Source organism: Pseudophryne corroboree, chromosome 10 (assembly GCF_028390025.1).
Source record: "Pseudophryne corroboree isolate aPseCor3 chromosome 10, aPseCor3.hap2, whole genome shotgun sequence".
In the NCBI taxonomy this organism is placed as follows: Eukaryota; Metazoa; Chordata; class Amphibia; order Anura; family Myobatrachidae; genus Pseudophryne; species Pseudophryne corroboree.
Window position 1 is genome coordinate 374046459 of NC_086453.1, and position 25048 is coordinate 374071506.

Below are 25048 nucleotides of genomic sequence, written 5' to 3' on the forward strand. Positions count from 1 at the left end.
CCCCGTATTCAGGCCCCGTATTCCTTGGGTGCTGTGTGCTGAATTTTCTGCTGAGAGAGTCTTCTGCAGCTCCAGAGTTATATTTAGAGAAACTCGTTAGGAGCAGCAACCTCCATTCTCGATATTAGAGTTAAGTGATTGAAATCATGCTTGGTTTCCGTGTACCATAAAAGCATTTGGGGGCCCTGGGAGAGAGCGGATATGTGTTTTGTTTACTGGTTTGCAGGCTAATTGCTATTCTGGGGATGCTAATTTGCTTTCTTGCGCTGCATATTTTTTAGATGCTGTTTTTATGCTTTGCTATGAGATTTTTCTTTTTCTTTTTTATTATCATTCTTTACTCCCGGCTGGCTTGTATGATGTGTATCAGCTGGACACTGTACAGTCCTTGTAATGAGATGGAACTTCTGCAAGTAGTAACACATCATACCTCCTGCCTGTCTGTCTTCGTGTGAGGGTGCATTTGTCACCTTCTCATTGTGTTCACCTATGTTTTTGGGTATTCGGCATGCCGGGTTTATGCAAAGTAAAAATGCATGCAAAAATAGTGCATAATTGACGTGTAGGTGAAATGTAGATCAATAATTAAAGTATGACTTCAAGTTTTAAAATAAAAATAACATTTATGAAACAGCATCTAATATGGCGTCTACCTTTTTTATGTCGGCCATTTTCATGTTGACCTGTTGACCCTGTTGACCTTTAAACTGTCTAACATGTGGCGTCTACTATTGACTCTCTTTTAAACCACACCCTCCTGCTAGATGGCCAGTTTGTGTCTCGCTGTTTGCGGCTGTCTATGCACTTTCTGCAAGAGAAGAGATTATCACTGTTATACCAGGGAACGCCGGTAGGGCCAAACATGGTGGTATTCCCTTTCTCTGATCTTTGCTGCTGTGTCCCGATAAGCTCCCAACGCGTTTCGTCTGTTGGTTGACTTTAGCATTCTAATATTAATTTGTACCGGTCAGCAGATGTGCACTGGTGTATCCTGGAATTTGACTACCGTATTTATAATCAGCATGAGACATTATAATGAGGCATTCAAAATTGCTGAAGGAATTTACACCAGCAAGAAGCGGAAGACACACATCTTTACCTTTTGGGTCCCTAAGAGTTGACCATTTTTGCCTCTTCGCTGTGAGGTGTCCCTAGCACACTCCTAAGGGTCCAGCAAATCATGGTCATTTAGTGTATTGTTTTATTTACTGCCTTATAGTATGTCACGCTTAACATTATTCTAGTAACCAGAGGGTTGTGTAGAAGACGCAGCTCTTACTCACTTGCATGGACCTATACTTGTTGGGTCCCAGTGAACTATTGGTTGAGGCTTTATGGCTGAGACCTGTGGTTTCTCCCAAGTCTGTACAGTGGAGCTTATCACACGTCCTTTTTCACTTGCAGATTGTACAGTTTTTAATAACGTTCCATTTTCCTTCTTTCCATGCGCTTAGCCCACCTCAGGGGGTCCCAACAATGGCCTGTGATATCATTAGGAGCGCACTGGAGTACGGAGATAGGCATTTTACATATTTTAGCCGTAATGGCTTAATAGCGGCTATGAGTTCACCTGCCAGACGCAGGAGATCAGGAGATAGATGTCCCACAGTACCCCTGCGTTCCTAATACCTCCGGACAATTTCTTGTCTGGTTCAAAGTTCTACCTTCTCACTGTGCTCTGGAGATAGAGAGGGATATATAGAATTTCAGCAAATTGGATGACTGTAAAATGTATATTATTGGATCAAGGTGTACCGGAAAATCTTTCACAAGCATTTTAAATGCATTTAAAATGCTTGGATATTTTCCAGTCATTTGTACAGTTTCGTGTTGAAATGGACATTATAGGCAGATTGGCAGGGACTCAGTAAGTGCTGTGTTATCCGTGCCTACCAATAGCTGCTTTCTTCAGGGGGCCCCTATGCTGCTGCATTATTAACAATAATATAAAGTAATTCACAGACCATCACTAGTTAATTCGTTCTAAACTAGTCATATGTGTTATATATTATGAATAAATGAAACGTAAAATTAAATTAGTACAGTACTAACTGAAGTACCCGGCGTTGCCCGGGTTTACATTATCAAATTCTTAAGTTATCAACGAGTTGGATGCAACGGTCAACATTTTAAAAAATAATTAGCAGCTCTTCCAACACACCCGTGAGGTGGCTGCCCAGTGGTTGTAGTTTTTGTTGTATTTTATTTATTTATTTATTTGGGGGGGGGGGTCACCAGTAGCCCTAATCCACAGCTTTCCTTTCTGTTCAGTCTTGTAATTACTTTTACATTGCGAGGTGGGTTTGAAGTTTTTCTTTTGTTATCAATGTTGTTATTCCGAGGCTTTTGGGTACAAAATATTGTTTGTCCATTTCTGTGAGTTATTTTATGGTGACTTCAGTCAGTTTCAGGTCATTGAATTATGGTTATTTCTGTTAGTTAGTACAGTTCTTTAAAGTTTCCTCCAAATCCATCTATCAGAAGACCCAGACTTCCTGTGTCAAAGTTCTTTCTGGCGTACACCAGCAGGAGGTCCCACCAGGACCTCAACCCTTTAGTATGTCTTCTTGGACCCAGAGGCATAGCGTGGAGACATGACACCCGGAGCAGGGTCATGTCATGTCATGGCACCCCCACCCACCTCCACACATACATACATACATACATACATACATACATACATTCACACACATTTAGGCACAGACATACATATACACACAAATACAGTATACACAGATATATACACACACACACACATAAACACAAATACACAGATGTACACAGACATACATAAACACACACATATACTCACACATACTGTATACAAAGATATATATACACAAACACACATACATTTATACACATTAGCACACAGACATATACACACACATTTACACACAAACACAGACATATACACATAAACACACAGTATACACAGACATAAACACACAGCATACACACAGTAATTTTCACCAAGAGGGCAGCAGCAGAGCAGCTCGTCGTTTCAGCCTGGAGGGGCGGAGCTTCTATGTGATTGACAGGCTGGACCTCCGTGGGTAGAAGGAAAGGACTGAGGAAAGGGAAGGGGTGGCCACCACACTGCCTGCATGTTCCAGATCACTGAATGCAGATCCCTGACAGCCGGGAATGTTCTTCTGACAAGCCTTCAAACCTGCTCTCTTCCTGTCACGATCTAGGTCATAGGTTCTCAAACTCGGTCCTCAGGACCCCACACAGTGCATGTTTTGCAGGTAACCCAGCAGGTGCACAGGTGTATTAATTACTCACTGACACATTTTAAAAGATCCACAGGTGGAGCTAACTATTTCACTTGCGATTCTGTGAGGAGAACTGCAAAACATGCACTGTGTGGGGTCCTGAGGACCGAGTTTGAGAACCTGTGATCTAGGTAATTCCTTATCAGTATTTACCTTCCAAATGCCTCCTGAGTCTGTCCCAGTGTTCCAAGCCTGGATTCCATCTGCACTGTCTGTGTGCAGCACGCTGCATCTCATTGTCTCAAATCTCTTTACTGTGATTCTGGCAGCTTCATGGTTAAAGCTCACATTCAAGTTACAAACAATCTTTCCCTCCAAAAGCTACCATGGGCGCAGCATGTTACCTTTCAGCCTATCAGCTGCACTCTGCTCTCAGCCTGATTACACAGCAGCTGCACTCTGGTCTCTGGTTAATCAGCCAGCCAATCCCTGCTTCCCAGCAGGTATAAATATCCTGTTCCTGGGGTGGAAAGATGTCAGTGCTTCAATTGTCTTCAGTGATTCCAGTGTGCAGTTCTCCCATGGACTTTCTCTGCAGTACAGCCTGACTCCCTGGTGATTAACCCTCTACAGTCTACCCTGATTCACCTGTGTCTGAACTCCGGCTTTCCAGCAGCCATTCTCCAGATTCTTCTACAGCTCTCCAGCGATCCCCAGCATCACTTTATGCTTCACCTGTGCTTCTAAGTACAATAGTGCATTTCTATCTGCGAACCCCAGCTTCACTCAAAGCTTACCAATGATCCCAAAGTAACCATCGGTGTTCCGTCATCGATTCCAAGTCACCATCGGTGTTCCGTCATAGATCCCAAGTATTTCTCTGAACTGTGTTTCCTATTACCAGTACCAAGTCATCAGTATTCCTCTGAACTGTGTTTAATAAAACCTTTGAACTTTCCCTTGTTGTCGTGGTCACGCCTTCGGGCATTTGTTCTAAATGTTCCCTGCATGTCCAAGAACCCTGTACTGCCTCCCAGGTACACATATACCTCAGCCCCTACAACTGAGGCTTCCCCCTGGTCAGCACCAGCCCTCAGTTGTGACACTTCCCTAATAACACACCACACTGCACTGCACTGGACTCTCTGCACTGTGCAATCAGTGATATGCAACATGCAGGCAGTGTGGTGGCCACCCCTTCCCTCTCTTCTAGTCATCTCCTCCTACCCCTGCCCGAGATCCCGGCTCTCAGCTGTGCAGTGAGCCGACGCCTTCTGTCCCCAGCGGCGCCTGCAGCTCGAGCTCCACTTGTTCCACCCTCCCTACGCCCCTGCTTGGACCCAATGTAATCACTCTAAAGTTTTCAACCAAATCCATCCAGTAGAAGGCCCAGAACAGGCTCATCTGGTCAAAGTTCTGCCTGGTGAACACTATCAGGAGGTCCAACCAGGACCCAAACCTCCCATTATGTCTTCAGAGATCCAATATCACCACTCTGTGAAGTTTTCATACAAATCCATCCAGTGGAAGACTCAGAACAGGATCACTGGGTCAAAGTTCTGCTCAGCGTACACCAACAGGGAATCCGACTGGACCCTTACCCCCCTAATATCCAACTGGACCACCTTGCTTTGGTTTCATCCCAACCAGTGCAGGGGTGTCCGAATGCATACCCGGACAGACAAGCAAACAGATTAATGAATTTTATATATAAGATGTCACTTTTAGTTTTGCATGATTTCTAACTTCCTGTGTATTGCCCGTGTCTCCTCCCCTTTAGCGCACTTTATAGGTGGGTTATTCTACACCAAATTAACACAGGTTTCAAACGGACAGTTTCAGATTGTAATGAAATTTGCTACAATGCTGCCATGGGTGTATAGAAAACCCCCAAATCTCAGGCTGATACGTACAGTACACTGGTTTTGAAGTTATATGCCTTTAAAGCTGTCATTTTTTTAACAAAAAAATAGCTATTAGCATTTTTTTGAAATTGCGTTTGCAGCTCACCTAATTCAGCTAGAGAGTTGGGCAGGGTCTCATTTTAAAGTTATTTTTATGGGCTTTCATATGATATATGGCACAGCAATATGTTTAATTTAAAAGCTAATTCATTTTTAATTTTGGGGGGGGGGGGGGGGGGGAATCTCAAAAATTGTTTATACTGTCGTTCAAAATTTGCCAAAGTTCTATTTTGGTATCATGATGGGATCACATGCTAGAAAAGCTTTTATTTTTGAGTGATTCGTGGAAATGTATTTATTTATTTTTTATATTTATTTAATCTTGCGTCACTTCACAACATAATCCTCATAACAATATGGGTCATGCAATACGAATATTAAGAACATTTCCAAATAGAAACCGTGTATCAAAACATGAACGATAAATTGTTCATGTTTGTCATGGAGCAGAGTGAATAACAGACACATGACAAAAAAAATGGAACATATTATTACATGTCTGTCATTTGTCCCAGTAGCGCGCAAGTGGATCCGGTCTCTAGGTCGACATTATCTAGGTCGACCACTATTGGTCGACAGTAACTATGTCGACATGTTCTAGGTCGACAGGTCAAAAAATTCGACATGAGTTTTTCACATTTTTTTTTCTTTCTTTTTTTTTACCTTTTCATACTTAACGGTCCACGTGGACTACGAGTGGAACGGTAACCTGTGCTGAACGAAGCGGTAGCGGAGCGAGGCACCTTGCCCGAAGCATGGCGAGCGAAGCGAGCCATGTGAGGGGACACGGTGCACTAATTGGGGTTCCCGGTCACTCTACGAAGAAAACGACACAAAAAAATAAATAAAAAAACTCATGTCGACCTTTTGACCTGTCGACCTAGACCATGCCTACCTAAAGGGTCGACCTAGAGATCCTGTCGACATAGCTACTGTCGACCAATAGTGGTCGACCTAGTTACTATCTACCTTCCATACCACACCCACGCGGGAGGGCTAGAATCCAGGGCCCATCTGTCTACTGTTGAGCCAACAAAAACTATTTCCATGGTTATTTACGGAATAGGAGGGTCCCCCAAAAACACACCCGTGTTTCATACTGTCGAAGTCAAAAATATTACATAAAGAGAACATACAAACTACACACATATAAGTCGCTATACTTGCAAATACGCGCAGCGAGCACAGCAATATATGGTAACACACGCATTTACACAGACATGCCACAGAGATGGATTCGACACTTATTTCATACAGTACATAATTATAATAATATCAAGCGCCGGACATCATGGTGATTTAAAATTATATGTAATGAAGTGGTGTCATGTATGTGTATTATTTGAACGAAACAAGATAGACCGGTCATGTTTACTATTGAAGCAACCAGATTGATGTGTAGATTCATTTGATACTTGTTATTAAGTTGTAGGACATTGTGACAGATAGTTATGATTGAATGTATGAAAGCTAAAAATCACTTTTATTAGAACAATAGATATTCCAAACAGGAAGCTCAGGCCAGCCCCTTTGGACGTCCCCAAGGCTGAACCTGTTCAGCATATACAAAGAAACTAGTGACTCATCGTGAACCCCTCCCCCAGAAACTAGATAACACATTGATCACACAGGAGCTTAGTGGTTTTTTGGTCTCAGAGGATGATGGACTTGCTGCCAGATCAGTTCCTGTATTTATTTACAAAGAGAGAGAGACATAAGATGCATTGGAGGGAATGGTAATTGTATCGCTGGCCTGTAACAAACTGTATGTAATGCCATGTAACTGTATGTAACTATATGTTTTAACTGCTTACTGTGTGAGTGTAACCATGTAACTATAGGTATACTGTACTTTGTAATATATATTGAATACATATCCTTTTAATAACAAATATATACATCAATGAGCTTTGGAACTCAGATAATGTGTGGGTGTATTGTTTTCTCTTATGGGATGCAGTGTTTTGCGATGTATAGTGCACATTCATGGGATATGGTAATAAGATGTGCAGGCGTTTAAAGTATATATTAGAGCGGGCATTTTAAATATTTGTGAGAAAGCAATTTGGCATTCATAATACCATTCAGTGTTATGCAATGCAGACTTAATTCTGTTCTGGGAATCAATGGATAGGTTAGCTATATAACTTTCCCAGCAGTCATAGACGTTGCCTACCAAAGTGTCTCTGCTCAGTTTGGTTTCTACAAAATCCATTGTAAATACATGATGTAACGTTCTCTGAAACAGTGTCCGAGTGAGAGGGCCTGGTGAAATCCACGTTTGTAGTACAGACTTCCGTGCACCCGCACTAATAGTCATCAATAGTTTTTTACAACCTTTTCTGATTCTTTGACCATTAGGTACTATCCTAAAAACCGCCCACACTGCCGTGAAAGGAAGATAGTTAACCAAAAATTCCATGGCATATTGCCGTACCAGTAACCAAATCCTGACGGATCAGCGGGCATTTCCAGAAACAGTGTACTAAATTCGCATGTCACATTCGACATTTCAAAGAATTGTTGGAGTCAGTCATTCCTGCCAAATACTGGCTTTTCGGGGAAAAATACGCCCTATGCGTAATATTTAGAAACAATTTGCAGGATACTACCAGACTCTTCAGTAATATTTCACAAGTGAGCGAGGAAAAATCGATTAACAAATTTTTCATGCCCGTACGAACCTCAGAGTGATCCATGGGTGTGGTTAAAAATCTATAATGCATGGGCGTAGCTGTTTTGGAACCTGTAGGCTTTCTTAGCATACAATCTAATGGGTTATCCAAATCGGACTTCGATAATGCTCTAAGAACTGAACCAGTATAATGTTGCAGGCCTTGTTCTATATCTGCTTCCTGTTCATGTAAAAATGTCACTAGGTTCCCCCTCTCAAGAAATTGAGCATCCAATCGTTTATCAGTATAAATATCTGTGTCATTAAGCCTATCCTGTAGAAACCTCAGTAACGCAGTGTGATTGTAAAGTTGTACATTTGGGAAATTGAGACCACCATTTAATTTAAACGGCGGGCAAACGCCGCTGTCCAGCCCCCTCAGAGGCGATCGCTAGGCAACGATGGCTGGCATGCGCAGTTCCGACCTGTTTGCTGCACTGCGATACACTGCAGTGAGCGATCGGGTCGGAATGACCCCCTAAGAGTAGACAAATCCTCATTAATGACCAACACCTCCAGAGATTGCAGTATATAAAGTAATCTGGGAAAAGGGCACATTTTAATTAAGCTGATTCTTCCTATATAAGACAATAATAAATGATTCCAACCCTCCAGTTCAGATCTTATAGATCGGAGTGCCTCCGTAACATTTATTCGATATAATTCAGAGGGATATTTGGGAATTTTAACCACCAGGTACTGTATGTTATAAAAGATTTAGCCCACAGTATCGAGAATCCATTACCCCAACCTGGTTTTGTCACACCTGCTGGAAATTGTTTTTTTTTTTTAATTAACAAAACTATTTTTTTTCCAGTTCACTACATTACAGGAATGCACGTTCCTCTTCAGGTGTGTTTGGGGACGAGATTCTACTTCTGCGCAAGCGCACAAAGCTGAGTGGTGAGATACTCCATGTGGAAAGACACTTTAATTGTGTTGAATAGGGTGATATGTTCTTGTGTTGATTAAGTAACATGTATTCCTGAAATGTTTTCCTCTGCCCAGTGAACAAGTAGTTGTGTAAGAATCTGATTATCATATGGGCGTTGCAGGCTTGCTCAGAATACTAACCTCTTCCTGTGCCACCTACACTATCGCAAGGCCCTTTGCCAGGAGGAGTCGCAGAAACTGCAGCTCTGCTTCTATACCAAAATCATCTTTATGAGAGAATAAGTTGGCAACGTCTTTCATGTTTTTAAACTGTGTCAGGTAGACCCATAAGAGAAGTAGAAAATCATTTTTGGTCATTTTTAATTATTTCTTCAAGAAGTTTGAGTTTCCTCTGGAAGCAGTAGACGGTCGCTGTGCTGTGTTCCGGACAGTCTGAAATAACAGCATAGCTAAGATGCTCAGGTTTTGGTTTTCCCTTGTAATACCCCACAAATGGGAGAATTGTGCAGTAGCTTTAGCACTGGTCCAATTATAGCCAAGTGACTGAGGCTTCCTCTAGCGAGTACAGTGTTGCTCCCAGTCTGCTGCGTCTCTCCCTCCCAGCACCCGTTCTCCAAGTTGTTGTTCCTTCCTGATTCCAGCACCCATTCTCCCAGTCTGATACTCCACTGTAATTAAACACTCCGCTTATTCAAATGTGACACAAATGATGCAAGGACAACTTAGGTTTGGGTGGACTTAAATTAGTGGGTAAGGGGTTTTTCTTCACTGTTTAAAGTCCACCCAATCCTGTCCCTGCACCACTTGTAGTTGTCCTTGGAAATGTAAAAGCCGGGCCTATTCAACACAACTGAAGTGTCTTTCCACTTGGAGTATCTTGCCACTTACGTTCGTGCACCTGCACAGAAGTGGGAGCAGTCTGTAGAATCTCGTCCCCAAGTACTACTGAAGAGGAACGTGCATTCCTCTAATGTAGTGAGCTGGGAAAAATATTGTTTGTTGATTTTTAAATTTCTAGCATATGATCTCATCATGATCACAAAATAAAACTTTGGGAATCTCTTAACAACAGTATGAACAATTTTTTAGATTTCTTTTTTTTTTTTTTTTAAATGTAGGATATTGGCTTTTTAAGAAAACCAAAAATGTTGTTTTTGAAAAAAAATTTATTTTTCATTTTTATGGAAACATACTGCTGTGTTATATATCATATGAAAGACCATAAAAAGCGGTTTAAAACGAGACCTTGCCCATGTCTGTAGCTTAATTAGGTGAGCTGCAAGTGCAATAAAAAAAAATGTTAATAGCAAATATTTCATTCAAAAATTGCAGCTTTAAAGGCGTATAACTTCAACAAATATTGTTTTGTTAATTTTTATAAACAATTTTCATGAATCACTCAAAAATTAAAGCTCTTCTAGCATGTGATCCCATCATAATCCCCCCCAAAAAACTTTGGGAATTTTTTCATATCAGCCTGAGATTTGGGGGTTTTCTATACACCCATGGCAGTATTTATTATACCAAGTTTCATTACTATCTGAAACGGTCAGTTTGTGTTGATTTGGTGTGGAAGAACCCACCTGTTTAAATAATTTCACTTCTATACCACTCTGTCTTCTCCAAGCACTCTTCCTCCAAGATTTCTATCTCTTCTCCTCCTCCAAGCTCTTTCCTCTCCAAGCTCTTTCTTTTCCTCCATGATCGCTCTCTCTCTTCTTCTCCTTGAAACTGTCTCTCTTCTTCTACAAACTGTCTCTTCTAAAAACTGTCTCTCTTCTCCTTCAAACTGTCTCTCTCTCCAAGCTCTCTTTCTCTCGTCCATCCTCTTTCTCTTCTCCTCCAATCTCTCTCTCTCTTCTCCTCCAAACTCTCTCTGTTTTACTCCAAGCTCTCTCACCCTCTTCTCCTCCAAGCTCTCTCTTCTCCTCCGAACTCTCTCTCTCGCTTTTGAGTAATTCTGCTGCACTGTGTACAGCACATATTGAGTAAACTATGAAAATCTAGATAATCTTCCCTTACTGGATTCCCTTCCTTATCCAGATAATTTACTTTTCTCTGACGTCCTAGTGGATGCTGGGAACTCCGTAAGGACCATGGGGAATAGCGGCTCCGCAGGAGACTGGGCACAACTAAAAGAAAGCTATTAGACTACCTGGTGTGCACTGGCTCCTCCCACTATGACCCTCCTCCAAGCCTCAGTTGGATTTCTGTGCCCGGCCGAGCTGGATGCACACTAGGGGCTCTCCTGAACTCCTAGAAAGAAAGTTTATTTTAGGTTTTTTATTTTACAGTGAGACCTGCTGGACACAGGCTCACTGCATCGAGGGACTAAGGGGAGAAGAAGCGAACCTACCTGCTTGCAGCTAGCTTGGGCTTCTTAGGCTACTGGACACCATTAGCTCCAGAGGGATCGACCGCATGGAACTGGCCTTGGTGTTCGTTCCCGGAGCCGCGCCGCCGTCCCCCTTACAGAGCCAGAAGCAAGAAGAGGTCCGGAAAATCGGCGGCAGAAGACATCAGTCTTCACCAAGGTAGCGCACAGCACTGCAGCTGTGCGCCATTGCTCCTCATACACACCTCACACTCCGGTCACTGAGGGTGCAGGGCGCTGGGGGGGGCGCCCTGAGCAGCAATAAAAACACCTTGGCTGGCAAATATATCACAATATATAGCCCCAGAGGCTATATATGTGATAAATATCCCCGCCAGAATCCATAAAAAAGCGGGAGAAAAGTCCGCGAAAAAGGGGCGGAGCTATCTCCCTCAGCACACTGGCGCCATTTTCTCTTCACAGTGCAGCTGGAAGACAGCTCCCCAGGCTCTCCCCTGTAGTTTGCAGGCTCAAAGGGTTAAAAAGAGAGGGGGGACACTAAATTTAGGCGCAATATTGTATATACAAGCAGCCTTTGGGAAAAATTCACTCAATATAGTGTTAATCCCTAAATTATATAGCGCTCTGGTGTGTGCTGGCATACTCTCTCTCTGTCTCCCCAAAGGGCTGTGTGGGGTCCTGTCCTCAGTCAGAGCATTCCCTGTGTGTGTGCGGTGTGTCGGTACGGCTGTGTCGACACGTTTGATGAGGAGGCTTATGTGGTGGCAGAGCAGATGCCGATAAATGTGATGTCGCCCCCTGTTGGGCCGACACCAGAGTAGATGGATAGGTGGAAGGTATAAACCGACAGTGTCAACTCCTTACATAAAAGGCTGGATGACGTAACAGCTGTGGGACAGCCGGCTTCTCAGCCGCGCCTGCCCAGGCATCTCAAAGGCCATCAGGGGCTCAAAAACGCCCGCTCCCTCAGATGGCAGACACAGATGTCGACACGGAGTCTGACTCCAGTGTCGACGAGGTTGAGACATATACACAATCCACTAGGAACATCCGTTACATGATCCCGGCAATAAAAAATGTGTTACACATTTCTGACATTAACCCAAGTACCACTAAAAAAGGGTTTTATGTGTGGGGAGAAAAAGCAGGCAGTGTTTTGTTCCCCCATCAAATGAGTGAATGAAGTGTGAAAAAGCGTGGGTTCCCCCGATAAGAAACTGGTAATTTCTAAAAAGTTACTGATGGCGTACCCTTTCCCGCCAGAGGATAAGTTACGCTGGGAGATATCCCCTAGGGTGGATAAGGCGCTCACACGTTTGTCAAAAAAGGTGGCACTGCCGTCTTAGGATACGGCCACTTTGAAGGTACCTGCTGATAAAAAGCAGGAGGCTATCCTGAAGTCTGTATTTACACACTCAGGTACTAGACTGAGACCTGCAGATAGTGCTGCTGCAGCGTGGTCTGTGACCCTGTCAAACAGGGATACTATTTTGCGAACATAAGAGCATATTAAAGACGTCGTCTTATATATGAGGGATGCACAGAGGGATATTTTGCCGGCTGGCATCCAGAATTAATGCAATGTCCATTCTGTCAGGAGGGGATTAGAGACCCGACACTGGACAGGTGATGCTGACTTTAAAAGGCACATAGAGCCTTATAAGGGTGAGGAATTGTTTGGGGATGGTCTCTGGGACCTCGTATCCACAGCAACAGCTGGGAATAAAAATTTTTACCTCAGGTTTCCTCACAGCCTAAGAAAGCACTGTATTATCAGGTACAGTCCTTTCGGCTTCAGAAAAGCAAGCGGGTCAAAGGCGCTTCCTTTCTACACAGAGACGAGGGAAGAGGGAAAAAGCTGCACCAGTCAGCCAGTTCCCAGAATCAAAATTCTTCCCCCGCTTCCTCTGAGTCCACCGCATGACGCGGGAGCTCCACAGGCGTAGCCAGTTACGGTGGGGGGCCGCCTCAAAAATTTCAGCGATCAGTGGGCTCGCTCACAGGTGGATCCCTGGATCCTTCAAGTAGTATCTCAGGGGTACAAGCTGGAATTCGAGGCATCTCCCCCCCGCAGTTTCCTCAAATCTGCCTTGCCGACAACTCCCTCAGGCAGGGAGGCTGTGCTAGAGGCAATTCACAAGCTGTATTCCCAGCAGGTGATAGTCAAGGTGCCCCTACTTCAACAAGAACGGGGTTACTATTCCACACTGTTTGTGGTACCGAAACCGGACGGTTCGGTGAGACCCATGTTAAATTTGAAATCCTTGAACACATACATAAAAAAATTCAAGTTCAAGATGGAATCGCTCAGGGCGGTTATTGCAAGCCTGGAGGAGGGGGATTACATGGTATCCCTGGACATCAAGGATGCTTACCTACATGTCCCCATTTACCATCCTCACCAGGAGTACCTCAGATTTGTGGTACAGGATTGCCATTACCAATTCCAAACACTGCCGTTTGGACTGTCCACGGCACCGAGGGTCTTTACCAAGGTAATGGCAGAAATGATGATACTCCTTCGAAAAAAGGGAGTTTTAATTATCCCGTACTTGGACGATCTCCTTATAAAGGCGAGGTCCAAGGAGCAGTTGTTGGTCGGAGTAGCACTATCTCGGGAAGTGCTACAACAGCACGGATGGATACTATACATTCCAAAGTCACAGCTGGTTCCTACCACACGCCTACTGTTCCTGGGGATGGTTCTGGACACAGAACAGAAAAAAGTATTTCTCCCGCAGGAGAAAGCCAAGGAGCTGTCATCTCTAGTCAGAGACCTCCTGAAACCAAAACAGGTATCGGTGCATCACTGCACACGAGTCCTGGGAAAAATGATAGCTTCTTACGAAGCAGAATTCCATTCGGCAGGTTCCATGCAAGAACCTTTCAGTGGAACCTCTTGGACAAGTGGTCGGGATCGCATCTTCAGATGCATCGGCTGATAACCCTGTCTCCAAGGACCAGGGTATCTCTACTGTGGTGGCTGCAGAGTGCTCATCTTCAAGAGGGCCGCAGATTCGGCATACAGGACTGGGTCCTGGTAACCACGGATGCCAGCCTTCGAGGCTTGGGGGCAGTCACACAGGGAAGAAATTTCCAAGGACTTTGGTCAAGTCAGGAGTCGTCCCTACACATAAATATTCTGGAACTGAGGGCCATTTACAATGCCCTAAGTCTGGCAAGGCCTCTGCTTCAAAACCAGCCGGTACTGATCCAATCAGACAACATCACGGCAGTCGCCCATGTAAACCGACAGGGCGGCACAAGAAGCAGGATGGCGATGGCAGAAGCCACAAGGATTCTCCGATGGGCGGAAAATCACGTCTTAGCACTGTCAGCAGTGTTCATTCCGGGAGTGGTCAACTGGGAAGCAGACTTCCTCAGCAGACACGACCTACACCCGGGAGAGTGGGGACTTCATCCAGAAGTCTTCCAACTGTTGGTAAACTGTTGGGAAAGGCCACAGGTGGACATGATGGCGTCCCGCCTAAACAAAAAACTAGATATTGCGCCAGGTCAAGGGACCCTCAGGCGATAGCTGTGGACGCTCTAGTGACACCGTGGGTGTACCAGTCGGTTTATGTATTCCCTCCTCTGCCTCTCATACCAAAGGTACTGAGAATAATAAGAAAACGAGGAGTAAGAACGATACTCGTGGTTCCGGATGGGCCAAGAAGAGCTTGGTACCCAGAACTTCAAGAAATGATATCAGAGGACCCATGGCCTCTACCGCTCAGACAGGATCTGCTACAGCAGGGGCCCTGTCCGTTCCAAGACTTACCGCGGCTGCGTTTGACGGCATGGCGGTTGAATTCCGGATTTTAAAGGAAAAGGGCATTCCGGAGGAAGTCATTCCTACGCTGATAAAAGCCAGGAAAGAAGTAACCGCAAACCATTATCACCGTATTTGGCGAAAATATGTTGCGTGGTGTGAGGCCAGGAAGGCCCCAACAGAGGAATTTCAGCTGGGTCGTTTTCTGCACTTCCTACAGTCAGGAGTGACTATGGGCCTAAACTTGGGTTCCATTAAGGTCCAGATTTCGGCTCTGTCGATTTTCTTCCAGAAAGAACTGGCTTCACTGCCTGGAGTGCAGACATTTGTAAAGGGAGTGCTACATATTCAGCCCCCTTTTGTGCCTCCTGTGGCACCTTGGGATCTCAACGTGGTGTTGAGTTTCCTAAAATCACATTGGTTTGAGCCACTTAAAACTGTGGATTTGAAATATCTCACGTGGAAAGTGGTCATGTTATTGGCCTTGGCTTCAGCCAGGCGTGTGTCAGAATTGGCGGCTTTGTCATGTAAAAGCCCTTATCTGATTTTCCATATGGATAGGGCAGAATTGAGGACTCGTCCCCAGTTTCTCCCTAAGGTGGTATCAGATTTTCACTTGAACCAACCTATTGTAGTGCCTATGGCTACTAGGGACTTGGAAGATTCCAAGTTACTGGACGTAGTCAGGGCCTTAAAAATGTATATTTCCAGGACGGCTGGAGTCAGGAAAATTGACTCGCTTTTTATCCTGTAGGCACCCAACAAAATAGGTGCTCCTGCTTCTAAGCAGACTATTGCTCGCTGAATTTGTAGCACAATTCAGCTGGAGCATTCTGCGGCTGGATTGCCGCATCCTAAATCAGTAAAAGCCCATTCCACGAGGAAAGTGGGCTCATCTTGGGCGGCTGCCCGAGGGGTCTCGGCTTTACAACTTTGCCGAGCTGTAACTTGGTCAGGGGCAAACACGTTTGCAAAATTCTACAAATTTGATACCCTGGCTGAGGAGGACCTTGAGTTCTCTCATTCGGTGCTGCAGAGTCATCCGCACTCTCCCGCCCGTTTGGGAGCTTTGGTATAATCCCCATGGTCCTTACGGAGTTCCCAGCATCCACTAGGACGTCAGAGAAAATTAGATTTTACTCACCGGTAAATCTATTTCTCGTAGTCCGTAGTGGATGCTGGGCGCCCATCCCAAGTGCGGATTGTCTGCAATACTTGTATGTAGTTATTGCCTAACTAAGGGTTATTGTTGAGCCATCTGTTGAGAGGCTCAGTTATATTTCATACTGTTAACTGGGTATAGTATCACAAGTTATACGGTGTGATTGGTGTGGCTGGTATGAGTCTTACCCGGGATTCAAAATCCTTCCTTATTGTGTCAGCTCTTCCGGGCACAGTATCCTAACTGAGGCTTGGAGGAGGGTCATAGTGGGAGGAGCCAGTGCACACCAGGTAGTCTAAAAGCTTTCTTTTAGTTGTGCCCAGTCTCCTGCGGAGCCGCTATTCCCCATGGTCCTTACGGAGTTCCCAGCATCCACTACGGACTACGAGAAATAGATTTACCGGTGAGTAAAATCTTATTATAACCAATATACAGTACTTATTTAGCATTCCTGGGATGTGCTGCTCCCATTCTTCTAAAAGATACAACATAAATATGCACAAAAAAGGGGAAGAGTTTTTAAGGAAGTGCACCGAAGGCTTGGCGTACAATTAATTATATTAAAATATAACTTCTATTACTGTTATTTAAAATAATAGTCACATGGAGATCTGATAGAATGTAGAAAGTAATATATTTGTTAATTTTTTCATATTGAGTAAGCATCTGGTTTGAGCCCGGGAAGGGGGTAGGAATTATATTGACAAATGCATTATTTTCCTGAAAAGGTCATCAATCAATCTCAGAGTGCCTTATTGTAGGCCTTATGGCTAGTTGAGGAAGCTATCACGTTGATGAACTTTGCACATTGGGGCAGATGTATTAACCTGGAGAAGGCATAAGGAAGTGATAAACCAGTGATATGTGTAAGGTGATAAAGGCACCAGCCAATCAGATCCTAACAATTAATTTACATATTGAAACTGATTGGCTGGTGCCTTTTTCACCTTACACATATCACTGGTTTATCACTTCTTTATGCCTTCTCCAGGTTAATACATCTGCCCCATTATTCCCTGATGCCAAACCTGACTCTCCAGGAGAGAAATGCACTGCGTGAGTGCAAATTCCTTGTCCATTGGTCCAGTAAGATCTAGTTCTGATTGGTTCAGTGTAGTTTCGCCCTCTCCTGATTGGCTACCCTGATCACATAAGCCGCTAGGATGGGTCCAGTATGTATGGTATATGTGCAAGCTGCTTATGGCTCTACATACAGCAAAGGGAGCATGTACGTATTCCATATGTGTGTATACCGTTGCTACCTCTCAATTATTTATTATTATTTATTAATAGTTTCTTATATAGCACAGCAAATTCTGTTGCACTTTAAAATTGGAAAACAACAGTGATACAACAAAACTGGGTAATAACAGACTGAGATAGAGGTAGGAAGGCCCTGCTCGCAAGCTTACAATCTATATTGAAATAGGCATTGATACACAAGGATAGGTTCAACCTATTGCATAATAGTCCATCAGATTGCAAAAGGTTATTGGTGGGCTGTATGATAGTAATGATGTGTAACAGTTTTAAGAACTACTATTGAGCAAGTACTCTTCTTAAAAATCCTGTTGTTTCTCCATCGGAGTCCTTAGTAGATCCACAGGATATACATTGGGGTTGTTAGTGGCATCAAACGGTTAAAGCTTATGGACTCTCAGGAAGCTCCGGTCCAGCCTCCTTATAACCCCTCCTCCTGGCCCAGAAGTCAGTTTTTTGTTTGGTGCGGTAGGAGCCGGACACTGTAGACAGTAAAAGCTAAAGGTTTTTCACAGGCGGTAACCACTGTAGACGATAAAAGCTAAAGGTTTTTCACAGACGGTAATTCAAACAATGCTTAAAGCAAGGAAACCATCCTCAGCTCGCATCTATTACCGAATATGGCATGCTTATTTTCAATGATGTTCCATTAGAAAGTATGACCGAAGGTCTTTCAGCGTTTCAAGAGTCTTAGCATTCCTTCAAGCTGGAATGGACCGAGGTCTCCGCCTAACTTCCCAGAAAGTACAAGTGTCAGCATTGACCATATGTTTCCAAAGGAAGATTGCAAATCTACACAATGTTCACACTTTTTTTTTCCAGGTAATGCTTCACATTCAGCCTCCATTTGTACCTCCAACTGCTCCTTAGGACCTGGGAATAGTCCTCAAAGCACTACAGGGTGCTCCATTTGAACGTTTGAAAAAGGTGGACCTCAAATGGTTGACAGCAAAAGTTATCTTTATACTGGCAATTGCTTCAGCTAGAAGAGTATCAGATCTAGTGGCACTATCGTGTCTCCCTCCATTTCTGATATTCCATCCAGAGTGGTTCTCCGAACCAAGTCTGGAAATCTTCCTATGGTGGGCTCAAAATTCCATCTTAATGAAGAAATAATAGTTTCGACCTTCCTATTGCCGGATCTTTCTGTGGGAGATGTAACATTGGACGTAGTTCACGCTCTTAGGATCTACGTGGATCGTACCAGTGCCATTAGAAGAACAGACACTCTTTGTTTTATATGGAGGATGGCCTGCCAATAAGCAAACATTGGCTAGATGGCTTCGGATGACTATCACAGAAGCATATTCTCAAGTCAATCTCTCCATCCCGATTAATATCTCTGCTTATTCTACCTGTTCAGTAGGTCCTTCGTGGGCAGCCTATCGTGGTGCCTCAGCTGAGCAACTCTGTAAGGCAGCCACATGGTTTTCCATAAATACGTTTATCAGGCATTATGCCTTTGATACCTTTGCCTCTCAGGATGCTGCGTCTGGGCGTGGGATTCTCCTGTCAAATCAGGAGCGATGCCTCCCTTAAATACTGCTTTGGGACATCCCAATGTATATCCTGTGGATCTACTGTGGACCCCGATGGAGAAAACTAGAGTTATGGCAGACTTACCATGGTTATCTCTGTTTCTCCGAGGTCCACAGTATACACAGGGAACCCACTCTAACACACTTGATTTGAGAATATTTACACTTACTAATTATTTCCCTTCCTCTGGCTTGGAAGTGTGTGTATGTTTTTCTCATCTGAATAGGTTTTTGTCCTTGATATAATTCTGCTCCTGCCTTAAGCTTTGTGACAAACTCACTTCCTGGGCCAGGTGGCAGGGTTATAAGGAGGCTGGACTGGAACTTCCTGGGAGTCCAAAAGCATTAACCATTTGGTGTCGATTCTCTAACGCCACTAACAGCCCCAATGTATATCCTGTGGATACTGTGGACCTCAGAGAAACAGCGTTAACCATGGTAAGTCTACCATAACTCGAGTTATTCCTGCAGGATGTCTATAGCTGTTGATATCCTATGACCCCATATATAATAGCTACCAGTGTAATCCGTCTACCAGAGCCCAGAGATAACACTGTATTCTGCCTTGAAGTTGTCATGCTCTGGTCACGCTGCCTTCCTCTGAGAAGCTGGCACCATGCCCTGTTTCTTAGAGTGGGCACTAGGCTTGTTCCTTCCCCTCTTGATGGCATCTTGGTCTCCTCCATACAGCTTGTTACCTGCAGTAATGTGACACATGACGTTAGGATGGCACCACAGCCCGGGCTATTTACCACTCTGTCAGTCTCACCGCCAGAATATTAGACATCACACTAGTTCTCCAGCACTCCTTCAGCTTGCCTCCTGCATTATACAGATGTGTCCACACCTACTGGTTGTCCGCCCGCCATATGGTGCGAGACACCGGAAGCGCCTGAAATACTCAGAGAGGAGTAGTAGATCTTTATTGAGGAAAAGAAGTGGATGCTCACATTGGTGCCCTTTTTACAGATTAAAACTGCCGCACAGAGATGCACACCCAGTGATCGCTGTACGCTAGCAATATAGTTTTGTCGCTCTCAGTTTTATTTATTTGAGCTAGAAAGATGCTTGGCACAGCTTAGTGGCAGGGGACACGGTGTGCCAAGAGCTAGAACACATCTGTAGATTGTGAATCCTGTATTTAGACTGTTCTTTCAGTCTTCTCCTTTCTCTCACTGCATTGTGTTTCCAGGTTCTGACACTCTCTAGCCTGACAGTATTCTCCCATCTGTGGGGGAAATTTACTAAGCTCCCGATTTTGACCGAGATGCCGTTTTTTCATCAAAGTGTCATCTCGGTAATTTACTAAACACTAATCACGGCAGAGATGAGGGCATTCGTAATTTTTTGCAAGTCCAAGTAAAAAATTATGAATGAATACACCATCGGTCAAAACGCGGCTGTTTAAGTATGAATCTCGGTCATTTACTAAGAAGTGCAAAGCAAAAAAAAAACAAACACTGCCGTGAAAAATTACAACTCGTAAAAAAGTGCTAAAAAAAAACAGACCTTATTTTTTTTCCCGTGATTAGATAGGCATGCACGGATCCATGAGATCCGTGCATGTATATCAGTGGGAAGGGGTGGGAAAGTGCTTATTTTTTCAAAAAAAATTGCGTGGGGTCCCCCCTCCTAAACATAACCAGCCTCGGGCTCTTTGAGCCGATCCTGGTTGCAAAAATATGGGGGAAAAAATGACAGGGGTTCCCCCATATTTAAGCAACCAGCATCGGGCTCTGCGCCTGGTCCTGGTCCCAAAAATACGGGGGACAAAAAGAGTAGGGGTCCCCCGTATTTTTAAAACCAGCACCGGGCTCCACTAGCTGGACAGATAATGCCACAGCCGGGGGTCACTTTTATATAGTGCCCTGCGGCCGTGGCATCAAAAATCCAACTAGTCACCCCTGGCCGGGGTACCCTGGGGGAGTGGGGACCCCTTCAATCAAGGGGTCCCCCCCCCCAGCCACCCAAGGGCCAGGGGTGAAGCCCGAGGCTGTCCCCCCCCATCCAATGGGCTGCGGATGGGGAGGCTGATAGCCTTTGTTGTAAAAGAAAAGATATTGTTTTTAGTAGCAGTACTACAAGGCCCAGCAAGCCTCCCCCGCATGCTGGTACTTGGAGAACCACAAGTACCAGCATGCGACGGAAAAACGGGCCCGCTGGTACCTGTAGTACTACTACTAAAAAAATACCCAAAAAAAGACAAGACACACACACCGTGAAAGTATAATTTTATTACATACATACACACATACATACATACTTACCTTAAGTTCCCACGCAGGTCGGTCCTCTTCTCCAGTAGAATCCAAGGGGTACCTGTTGAAGAAATTATACTCACGAGATCCAGGGGTCCAGGCTCCTCGGGAAATCCAGGGGTAATCCACGTACTTGAAAAAAAAAAAAAAACGGTGTCCCGACCACGAACTGAAAGGGGACCCATGTTTGCACATGGGTCACCTTTCCACGAATGCCAGAAACCCACTTTGACTTCTGTCTAAGTGGGTTTCTTCAGCCAATCAGGGAGCGCCACGTTGTAGCACTCTCCTGATCAGCTGTGTGGTCCTGTCCTCGCTGACAGGCAGCACACGGCAGTGTTACAATGTAGCGCCTATGCGCTACATTGTAACCAATGATGGGAACTTTCTGCCCTGCGGTTGACCTAAAGTGACGTCACCGCTGAGCAGAAAGTTCCCAGCATTGGTTACAATGTAGCGCATAGGCGCTACATTGTAACACTGCCGTGTGCTGCCTGTCAGTGAGGACAGGACCACACAGCTGATCAGGAGAGTGCTACAACGTGGCGCTCCCTGATTGGCTGAAGAAACCCACTTAGACAGAAGTCAAAGTGGGTTTCTGGCATTCGTGGAAAGGTGACCCATGTGCAAACATGGGTCCCCTTTCAGTTCGTGGTCGGGACACCGTTTTTTTTTTTTTTTTTCAAGTACGTGGATTACCCCTGGATTTCCCGAGGAGCCTGGACCCCTGGATCTCGTGAGTATAATTTCTTCAACAGGTACCCCTTGGATTCTACTGGAGAAGAGGACCGACCTGCGTGGGAACTTAAGGTAAGTATGTATGTATGTGTGTATGTATGTAATAAAATTATACTTTCACGGTGTGTGTGTCTTGTCTTTTTTTGGGTATTTTTTTAGTAGTAGTACTACAGGTACCAGCGGGCCCGTTTTTCCGTCGCATGCTGGTACTTGTGGTTCTCCAAGTACCAGCATGCGGGGGAGGCTTGCTGGGCCTTGTAGTACTGCTACTAAAAACAATATCTTTCCTTTTACAACAAAGGCTATCAGCCTCCCCATCCGCAGCCCATTGGATGGGGGGGGACAGCCTCGGGCTTCACCCCTGGCCCTTGGGTGGCTGGGGGGGGGGACCCCTTGATTGAAGGGGTCCCCACTCCCCCAGGGCACCCCGGCCAGGGGTGACTAGTTGGATTTTTGATGCCACGGCCGCAGGGCACTATATAAAAGTGACCCCCGGCTGTGGCATTATCTGTCCAGCTAGTGGAGCCCGGTGCTGGTTTTAAAAATACGGGGGACCCCTACTCTTTTTGTCCCCCGTATTTTTGGGACCAGGACCAGGCGCAGAGCCCGATGCTGGTTGCTTAAATATGGGGGAACCCCTGTCATTTTTTCCCCCATATTTTTGCAACCAGGATCGGCTCAAAGAGCCCGAGGCTGGTTATGCTTAGGAGGGGGGACCCCACGCATTTTTTTTTATTATTTTACAGTGTTTAATTTTTAAAAAAAATAAAAATAAACCCCAGCACGGATCACACAGATCCGGCCGAGATTGATTGTAAAAAAAGTCGGCAGTGTTTTGCTAATCACTGCCGTAAAAATAGAAAAAAAACCACGAATGACATCGACATCGGAACAAAAGAAAAACCCGAATACGACAGCTTAGTAAATTAGTCGTAATCAATTCAAAAAGTTGCAGTTTTACACTTTCGATGTCATTCGTGATTGAACTTTGACCTGAAACGGGAAAATACGAATCTTAGTAAATTTACCCCTGTGTGTGTGTGTGACAGCAATCCCTGTCATTATACAGATGTGTCCTGTATCAGAGGCAGAACTCTGGGAGGCAACGGAGTCAGCTGCCGCCGGGCTCCTGCTTTGAAGGGGGGCACCTCTCCTCCTGTTCTGTGTGTTCAGCGACATTAATCAATTAAGTGAATTGATAGCAGCCGGTAACTCTTCCGTAGCCGACTTCCCCACTAGTCACTACACCTTACAAATCACACCCTCTTTATTATAGATATACTGGAAGCAGACACCTTACTGATATTTGCACCTATAAAGGAAGCATGAGAATTCTAACTATATGATGTTGTTTCTCTGACAATTACAAGTAACTTCATTTAGTTAGAATTCTCATACTTCCTATGCAAAAGCAGATATCTCCGTCAGTAAGGTGCATGTTTCCAGTGAAAATAGGTTGTGGGTTTAATCCTGGATATGACACTTGCAAATTAATTGTCAGCTAAATAATCAGCATTATGAGGGACTGAGCAGATCTACCTGTACGAAGTGTGTGGCTGGACCCCTACATAGATCTGCCTAGTTGCAATGGTTTTGTAGTAGCTTCATATAGTGAGAATCTGCAGGCTTGCTATGCAGGAAAATTATTTTCTCTGACGTCCTAGTGGATGCTGAGCACTCCGTAAGGACCATGGGAATAGACGGGCTCAGCAGGAGACTGGGCACTCTAAAGAAAAGATTAGGTACTATCTGGTGTGCACTGGCTCCTCCCTCTATGCCCCTCCTCCAGACCTCAGTTAGAATCTGTGCCCGGCAAGAGCTGGGTGCTCCTAGTGGGCTCTCCTGAGCTTACTAGTAAAAGAAAGTATTTGTTAGGTTTTTTATTTTTCAGTGAGCTTCTGCTGGCAACAGACTCACTGCTACGTGGGACTAAGGGGAGAGAAGCAAACCTACCTGCTTGCAGCTAGCTTGTGCTTCTTAGGCTACTGGACACCATTAGCTCCAGAGGGTTCGAACACAGGCACCTGTCCTCGATCGTCCGTTCCTGGAGCCGCGCCGCCGTCCCCCTCGCAGAGCCAGAAGAACAGAAGCTTGAAGACAACGAAATCGGCGGCAGAAGATTCCTGTCTTCATTTAAGGTAGCGCACAGCACCGCAGCTGTGCGCCATTGCTCCCAGCACACTTACACACTCCGGTCACTGTAGGGTGCAGGGCGCTGGGGGGGGGGGCGCCCTAGGCAGCAATGGCAGTACCTTTTGGCAATAAAAATACATATATACAGTCTGGCACTGTATATATGTAAAAATCCCCGCCATTTTTTCACACAGAAAGCGGGACAGAAGCCCGCTGCTGAGAGGGCGGGGCCTTCTTCCTCAGCACACCAGCGCCATTTTCTATTCACAGCTCCGCTGGAAAGAAGCTCCCCAGGCTCTCCCCTGCAGTATCCAGATACACAAAGGGTGAAAAGAGGGGGGGGGGCACATAAATTTAGGCGCAAATTTGTATATACAGCAGCTACTGGGTAAACACTGAGTTGTAGTGTAATCCCTGGGTTATATAGCGCTGGGGTGTGTGCTGGCATACTCTCTCTCTGTCTCTCCAAAGGGCCTTGTGGGGGAACTGTCTTCAAATAGAGCATCCCCTGTGTGTGTGGTGTGTCGGTACGCGTGTGTCGACATGTCTGAGGTAAAAGGCTCCCCTAAGGAGGAGATAGAGAAAATATGTGTGTGAGAGGGTGTCTCCGTCGACAACGCCGACACCTGTTTGGATATGTGTAAGTGCTGAGGTGAATTTATTGCTCAAAAGATAAGAGAACAGACAGGAAATCTACCCATGTCTGTCCCTATGTCGCAGAGACCTTCAGAGTCTCACAATGATCACTATCCAAAATAATACACACTGATATCGACACGGAGTTTGACTCCAGTGTCGACTACGATAATGCAAAGTTACAGCCAAAATGGCTGAAAGGTATTCAATATATGATTATTGTAATAAAAGATGATTTGCATATCACTGATGACTCATTTGTCCCTGACACAAGGGTACACATGTTAAGGGGAAGAAAGCTGAGGTAAATTTCCCTCCTCTCATGAGGAAAAAGGGCGGGAATCTCCAGACAAGAAACTGCAGCTTCCCACAAGGAATTCTCAGGCAGTATCCTTTCCCCACTAGGGCCAGGATGTGATGGGAATCTTCCCCTAGGGTGTCACGTTTGCCCAGACGGTAGCACTAG

General features: G+C 44.9%; 1 protein-coding gene across 7 annotated transcripts in view; it reads left to right on the top strand.

Moving 5' to 3' along the window:
- PKNOX2 (PBX/knotted 1 homeobox 2) overlaps window positions 1-25048 on the top strand; it is a 581048-nt gene that overhangs the window by 45407 nt on the left and 510593 nt on the right. The window contains exon 1 of one of the 7 annotated variants that reach the window (XM_063943770.1): window positions 8742-8759. The exons of the other annotated variants lie outside the window; for them this stretch is intronic. The gene's annotated coding sequence lies outside the window, so the exon portion shown is untranslated. Of the gene's footprint in view, window positions 1-8741; window positions 8760-25048 lie in introns of those variants that run through there. 7 annotated transcript variants of the gene reach the window in all.